Raw genomic sequence first — 8,744 nt, 5'->3', positions numbered from 1 at the left:
TGCATGTTCTGGTCTGTGTTGCTATCACATTTTCGGAATAAAATCTGTGGAAAAAATAGTGTAATCTGGGTTTAATCTTTTCACTCAAAAGAGATAACTGGAAAATCTATGTGAATATTTTTATAACTCAGTGTTAAATTTTATATTTCTAGGTTGAATTACAAGAAACAACAATGTGAAACACCAAAGCATTTTGTTGTATTTAAGTAGAAAGCCATCCATGAGAGCAATATTTTTGAAGATAAGAATAGGTTTTATGACTGAGAATTGATTTGACTTTCCACATTTCTTTAATAACTCGCTTTCTTGAATGTGAGTGAACACTATTTCTATTTACATACTCAATGCCAGAAACTTAGTGCAGGTCTACAACAGTTCAGGTCTACAGTAGTTCTTGAAGATTTATGCAAGCTGGTGTCTAATTGGTCCTCCTGTCATCCACTCATTCTTCTGAATAGCAGAGGGAATGATAATTCTAAACCCTAAACTATTGTTCTATTTAAAATGTATAAGAACTTACATGTATCATAGAATTTTATATAATGGTATTAACCAATAATACCCCAATAAGTTTAATTAAATAACACAAGATAATAAGAAAAAAATAAAATAAAAACAATACCTCAAAAAAAAAAAAAAAAAACGAAGAAAGAAAGAAAGAAAAAAAAGAGAGAGAGAAAGAGAAAAACCTAGCTAGCTGGTCCTCTCCATGTAAAATTTGAACTTATTAAAATGATGTATACAACCATGGTCTGATCACTTTGTTTCTCTGGGATAATTTTATAATATTTTATATATAATAATATAGCACCTATTATAATAAAATAAATCAATTTAAATGTTATTTCTGTTAAAGTATATAAGTACATGTTTGAAGTATATTATGAATATAATAATGATTTTGGACAGACCAAAATTATTGGCCTGTATTTACATATGCATGTAATTAAGTATGTATTTTTAATTGCATATAGATATTCTATTTCCATAGATGTAGACTTATTATTTTTTTACTTTACCTGGAATTACTTCAATAGCTCTTCATATTATGACAGGACATATTTGATTCAAATGGAATACAGAAAGTACTAGATTAAAATTGACTACACTTTCTAGTATGCTGAATTGAAAAATATATGCACTGATAGTTGAGTCTACTACTGTTCACTGTAACATGAACAAAATGAATTTGACCTCTTTTAAATCATATTTAGGAGGGTAGATGACTGTTTGATAACAAATTACCACCATTATGGCTTGGTTTTGTTTATAAAGCAGTTGCATGTTGGCATTTGGAAGACAGCTTTAAAGTCTGGTGTACTTTCTAGTGCGTTGACAACCACTGTGGGACTTATTTCCTCAAAGACATTGCTCATGTCTACATGAAGCAAACATAGCCAAGCTTATCCTATTACAGAGTCTTGAAATAAATTGTTGTGACCCACATAACTTGCATTCCCTTTCAGAAATGTATGTAATTTCTCTAGAGATCTAGTGAAATGGTACAGACTGCCACACAGTATTATGTCCAGGAGATAAAGTCTATAGATTCATACAAAAAATGATACAGACATAATGGGAAGGGAAAACAGAACATTTGAGGTCACATTGGGGTGATGAGAATGTTGAGTTCGGTGTTTATCTAGGTCATATCTAATGTCATACCATATGATTCTTTCTCTCTATCTGAAATGAGAAGTTGTGCTGATGATCCCAAAGCATCATAAAGCTGGAGATCCAGGATTTAATCTTTAAAATCAGAAATACACTGACTGACCAGGCGGTGGCACAGTGGTAGAGCGTCGGACTGGGATGCGGAAGGACCCAGGTTTGAGACCCCGAGGTCGCCAGCTTGAACGCGGGCTCATCTGGCTTGAGCAAAAAGCTCACCAGCTTGGATCCAAGGTCGCTGGCTCCAGCAAGGAGTTACTCAGTCTGCTGAAGGCCCCTGGTCAAGGCACATATGAGAAAGCAATCAATGAACAACTAAGGTGTCACAACGTGCAACGAAAACCTAAATGATTGATGCTTCTCATCTCTCCGTTCCTGTCTGTCTGTCCCTGTCTATCCCTCTCTCTGACTCTCTCTGTCTCTGTAAATAAATAAATAAATAAATAAATAAATAAACAAATAAATAAAAAATAAAATCAGAAGTACACTGATTTTGTATATGTTGTGAGCAAAATATTTTTCCTTGAAAATTAGCATATTTAATACGCTAATTTTACAAGGAACTATAAATGAAAATTTTTATCATTTGGATCTTGGTTTTTGAGTTGTAACTGTGTGCACTTTCTACCAAGTTATCTCTTTGCTAGCTGAAAACGTCTTTGCAAATGTAGCACTTGGAGATCAGTGTTTTGCTTTTTATCATCAGTTATATTGAATTTGGTTGGTTATATATAGTTAGCATTATGAGTCATCATAAGTTATATACCTTTATCTATCTTCTATCTATCATCTACCTATCTATCATTTATCTATCTATTTATATCTATCTATCTATCTATTGATCTATCATCTATCTTTCTATCTATCATCTATCATCTCCATTTATCTATATCTTTCTACATAGATATACAGTCTGCATAGATAGTCTAGCTACACAGACTGATGCACAGTCTACATAGTCTATATATATTATAGATGGATAGATAGGTAAATAGATAGACAGATACATAGATAGATAAGATAAAGGGTGACTATGAAATTATAACATGTTCACTTTGAATCCTCTTCATGCTCCAAGATGGCTCAGAACCATAAATACTTAAAATTATAAATACTTAACCACAAAAAACTTAAAATAAACTGTTCATATTTTAAAAAGGGCTCAATCTGACAAGATTTGGATGAGGCAGAGTGCCACCCTCTCTGCTTCTGCAGAAACTCATTTGACATGGATCTCTACCGGGGCTTGCCTCTAGACAAGGCTTTTATGTTGCATTCTGCTACTCCAAGGTGGGGAAGAGCAGTGCTTTTCTCCTCCCTAGACTAATATCTTAGTAGAAGACCCTCAACTCTCCTAGCATTGAGTTTATAACAACGGGGCAACCTCTCAACCTCAGTAGTATTGACATTTTGGGCCACGTGATTCTCCCTTGTGAAGGGTTGTTCTGGAAGTCTAGTAGCATTCTGGCTTCTACTGTCTAGATGTCAATAAGCACCCAGTGCCTGTACTTCCATACCCAGTTGTTACAAGAGAAAATGTCATTTAGGAGGCCAAACAACCCTATTTGAAAACCACTGCTTTAGGATTGTATGGTGGAGGGCAAAGCTGCTCATAAAAAAATTATGTTTTGTGGCAAGATAGGTTGCTACTTTGAGGTGCTAGAGCTCCTAATATGTATCATTGTATTCTGTTTTCAGGAAATTCTAACACATCTTGCTATTGAGAACCACTATTCTAGAATTTTCCAATTCCCTACTTACACTTAATTAACTTCACATTGTCCTTAGAATTCTCTTACCCCTTGAATTTTATGGACCATTCTCTCCTCATTTTTCTTTCACGTCATTTTTTTCTCTGCCCACCTATATGTCTTCTGTTTGGACACTCCAGAAGTTTCTCTCAATCACCACTTTGTTTTTGATACTTCCACTGTGCTGTCAGGCACCCTGTGTTCATTCACTCAGAGTGAAAGTTCTGGAATGAAAGAGCCTGGATGCAAAATATATTGCCTTCAGCAAGTCTTAAAACTAAAGGCTCTTTATTTTTCTCTCATCTATAAAGTACGGGTTAGTAACAGATGCCTCATCATGGTAACTTTTTTAAATGATACATACAATGTACTAACACAGTTAGAACAGATTCTAATACATAGTAAACACTTCATCCATAAATGTTGAATCGTATCTGGATAGTATGAATCATTTTACTTTGAAGTTGAAGATTTGCATAAGCCCCCACTAGATTCTAAGTTCTTTGAGGGCCAAAATTTTTTAAAGATATTATATTCCAAATTGCTAACGTATTATTAGTCCATATAGATTACTTCATATAAGAGATGAGTTTAATAATATGATATATGTGAATATATAATGAAAATAATTATCTAAGCCAGAATTTTAAAAACCAGTGGGATAATTAAGAATGAAAAAAATATTTATGAAAAGTTAATATTTAACATTTTCAGAACTGTCCTTAATTTGACAAGTTGAACCAATGAATGTTGATTTACTTAGTGTCATATTTCTTACATTTGGAAAAAGGCTAAATATTTTAACTATTATATGTACTAGGAAAATATTTAAACACTTAACAAAAATATAATACTTTTTAAAATCTTAAAAGAATATATAAGTTTAGGGAGGCTCTTCAATGCAAAGCAACAATATATAATAATAATATTAATAATACAATAAATTTATTTTCTATCCTATGCAAAAATAAGTAATTGCAAGAGATTTTTGTAGGGTAAGGAACATGCAAATATAAGTCAGATATGTCCTCTATTCTTAGTAGTTTACAACTTAGAAAGGAAATCATTTACTTAAAAAATAACCTATAATACAGGGCGGATGAATCAGAAGAGAATGACCTTGGAACACATAGAAAAGAGAAATTAATTTCACCATGGAGAATTGGAGGTCTCAGGTAAACTTGATAGTGTCAATTTAACTCAAGTTTGACAAGTGGTTAGGTATTTTCTGAAATAAAAAGTACATCAGTTAAAGGCAATATACTTGAGGAAAGGTATTGAGTTGTGGAAATATAGTCCATATCCATAAAAAAGTAGTTCACTGTAAATGAGTATAGAATTTGTAATAAGAAGAGGTCAGAGAGATATATTATAATCAGTTTCTATGTAACATTGAATTTAGCATGATTTGTTTAATTCTTTTTGCTTAGTCAGGTATTGCTGAGTTAGTGAGAGAACTATGAACAAGGGAGTCGTGGGATGTGAGTCACCTGGGTTTGTACTGCTAAGTCTCATCAGTGTGAAAACAGTTGAATAAAAAAAAATGGAAGATAGCAGAGGCTGATGAAGCTAAAACATGATGGAGACTTCAGTCATCAGACCATGCTCGCATGAAAGATAATAAGGTAAATTAAGAGAAACTTGATAATTTACATAGTGTGTGCAGCTGCTGAAATACCATTGCTCATTATCAATGGCTGTAAAGTTAATATTAAAGAAAAAACTAAAATTTAGTGTATTATTATGAATAATTGTATAACAATCCCTTTTTAGAGAATATTTATATAAACCCTAGTAGAGCTAGGAAATAAGATATGGATGAAGATAAATGTGATTGTGGTTAAAGGAAAACAATCTTTGCAAAACTTTTAATCATTATAACTGGTTGTAATAGAAGTAGATGGAAAACTGATATGATTTAAAAGTTGATCAATTATGTTTTGCTAATGTTTCATAATGTTTGTACGTTTATCATCAATTTCCATCACTCTGTCTTAGCAAAGAATGGATATGAAGATATCATATTCATTTTAAAATGCTTAGAATAACTTTCCCTGATTGTTGTTTTATTTGACACTATATCATGAAGTTTATATTAGCATTAGCAACACCAAACATTTTAGCAGGCATGCTAGATAACATCATGTATTTAATGATATCTTGACAGTATATCCATGATTACATTGGAACATTTATATAGGGAGATAATCATTTTTAATCTGCTGTCAGATAAACCAGTTGGAGAAAAATATACTTGAATGTTCCACCATTACTTTGTTGCCTTTGACATGAGCTTCAGAACAGCAGGTACATCTCGCTATATTTTAGATGTTTGTGAAGAGATATATATTTCAGTTGAGTTTCCCAAAGCCTAATTCTGCAGGCAAAGTACATTGTCAATGACTGTGTGCTGACACAAATATGAATTCATAGATATGGTTACATACTTATTTGTACACATCAGCTCCTTTAAAATAATACTTATTTTTAAGAGCTGTTTTAGGTTTACAGCAAAGTTGAGACAAAAGTAGAAATATTTCTATATTCCCCACCCCCACAGATGCATAGCCTCTCCCATTATCCACATCTCCTACCAGAGTGTAACATCTGGTACAACTGATGAATCTACATGGACACATCATTATCACCCAGAGTCCATAGTTTACAGTATGATTTGCTTTTGATGTTGTACACTCTTTGAGTTTGGATGAATGTATAATGGCATGTGTCCATCATTATTACAATATCATACAGAGTAGTTTCACAGGCTCAAAAGTCCTCTATGCTCTCTGCCTGTCCATCTCTCCTTCCCCTCTATCAGCTCCCTTTAAATGATGTAAAAATACCATGACAATTTTTCATGAGCTGTGGTACAAAATACAAAAGGCAATGTAGAGAAAATGAAATAAATGATGTCTACTCTAATGAAAGAGATTAATTAATGTAAGTTTACTTTAAATATTGTTAATTATCTTTTATGGAACAACATATCTTTACAATTATCTGATGCTTTTTATAAAAAAGGAAGTTCTAAAAGCATACTTCATTGTGATCATTCTTTCTCCAGAATTGTGAAGATATAAAATGCAACCTGAAAAGAAAAGTAGCATACCTAGAGTTGTATATGCCTTTGTCAGTTTAACAGTTATGCCAGAATTTCAGGTAAATGAAATTGTGTTAGGGAATGAACAATGTTGGATGCATCAGTACAGTTAATTCAAATACAAATATTGTGGCCATTTATTTTAACTTTAGAATGAATATTTATTTATATTTGCATTAATTTTCATTTGTTTTAGTCATCCATAATATTATATAAAATATATAAAATACAGTAAAAAAAAGCAAACAAAATAACTCATTGTCATATAATCTGTCTCAAGCAGATGCTATTTCCTTAAGTATATTTTCTTTAACATTGTCATTGGTACATAAGTGTACTAAGACATTATTTTTCTCAAAATTTAATCATAGCTCTTCCAAGCACCAAAATTAACAAAAACTGCATTTTTCTTTGTATTCATTCAGGTCTCACTGAATTTCATAAATGTGTTAATGTATTAACTACAACAAAAAGTTAGTAAGGATGAAAAAGAAATATAGATACAAGATTGAATATTTAGAAAAAAAGGTAAGTTTATTTCTGAGTTCTGCTTCTGTAAAATTTGAGCATTGTATTTTATTCTTATAAGCTTTTAAAGCAAAATATAAATCATGAACATGATTACTATTAAATAAAATTAAAATCATGCCAAATTTTAAGAGAGGGACTTTAAGAGCTTTATCTTTAAGCTAAAAATTTTTATTCTCTTCTATCTCACACTAGCACAGGTGTCCAGTGCCCTGCATGTGGACTGTTGGAGTGTATTTATAATAAGTATCTTTTCATTTTTAACTACATTTCCACATATACATACTAGGTTCTCTACCCAGAGTGCCATCCTTTCTGGGTGAGCATGTATTATATCATTTCTTCCCAGAAAACCTTTAATGGCTACCAAGAATCCTTGGAATAAAATGTGAACTTGTTTACTCTAACTTGTATGTCCATATGTTAGTTTGCTATCGAGCATCAATAGGGTTCATTTAACACTTTTCCCAACTTTTCTCTTTTGAGTCACGTGAACCCTTCAAATAATTACTTACATAACTTGAAAATTTACATTTTACAGAAGAAAAATTGTAATAGTTGTATCTTACAAATAAATTATGCCAGAATTTTCACACACTCCCAGGAAAATGTGCCTAAGAAGGAAAATATAACAATTACTAGTTTCTAATTTAGCTCTCTTAACCTCAACTGTAAATCCTCTCTGAGAGATTATCTTTTTCTTTTAAACTCTACCACTAGGAATCATGACATTTAACCCCCAGATAAAAACTGAGCTCATTTCAAGATTATCCCCTTATCAGAGTCTCAGTTACTACTTAGTATAGATTCAAGTCTCAAGAAGTTCAAACTAAACATGCTTGATAGCGTTTAGTACTCTACTTTCCACAAAATAGTTGAGGGTCAAGTTATCCTCGTTCCCTTCAATGTCTTTGCACCAGAGCAAGAAGAAAATCAAGAGCAGGCCCATGCACATATCTTTTCTAGCTAAGAGTTTCTGGGAAATCAATGTTCTTTATCTGACATCCCTGCACACATAGTAATGGTATTTACAAAAAGGTGCAGCCATATGGATGATTTATCAAGTTATACAATATCTATGTAGATTGTTTATAGAGAAAAACCCCTGAAACTTATGGATTTAGGGGTCACATATGCTGTAAAATTAATGGAGAATAAAAGGAGGATATTCTAAAACCAAAGTATTTTTCTTCTCTCTCAATGTTTCTACATACATAACTCAAAAACTTGTGAAAAAATTTTTTTCACAAAATGAAATAGGTGAAAGAAAAAGGACAGCTTTCTAAGAGGGCTATAGCATAGTGCTTTCGAGTTTCTCGGGAAGAAATATATTATATATTGCATAATATATGCCTGTGTTTTTCAAAGCTTTGAATTATTAGTGAAGCTTGATCTAGGATATGATCTATAATTTTGCTCAAGTTCTCAAATTCTAATCTTGAAAATAGTATAGGAAATAGGAAAAAAAAATGTAGTTTCCACTTAGCTTTCACTTATTGAAAAACCGTCCTGATACTCCAGTTAAAATTCTTTAAAATACCAGCCAATTATAGATCCAGAGCTGTATTGTCATGGTTGCCTACTTAATTAAATGCACAGGAGACTTCCACGCTAGTTCTCAAACACATATGTCAGTCTACCATTTTGTCATCATTCACCATGAAATAAACCTGTATTTACTGTTATTTGAG

Source organism: Saccopteryx leptura, chromosome 1 (assembly GCF_036850995.1).
Source record: "Saccopteryx leptura isolate mSacLep1 chromosome 1, mSacLep1_pri_phased_curated, whole genome shotgun sequence".
NCBI lineage: Eukaryota > Metazoa > Chordata > Mammalia > Chiroptera > Emballonuridae > Saccopteryx > Saccopteryx leptura.
The sequence above is the reverse complement of the archived record's forward strand: the minus strand, read 5'-3'. Positions refer to the sequence as shown.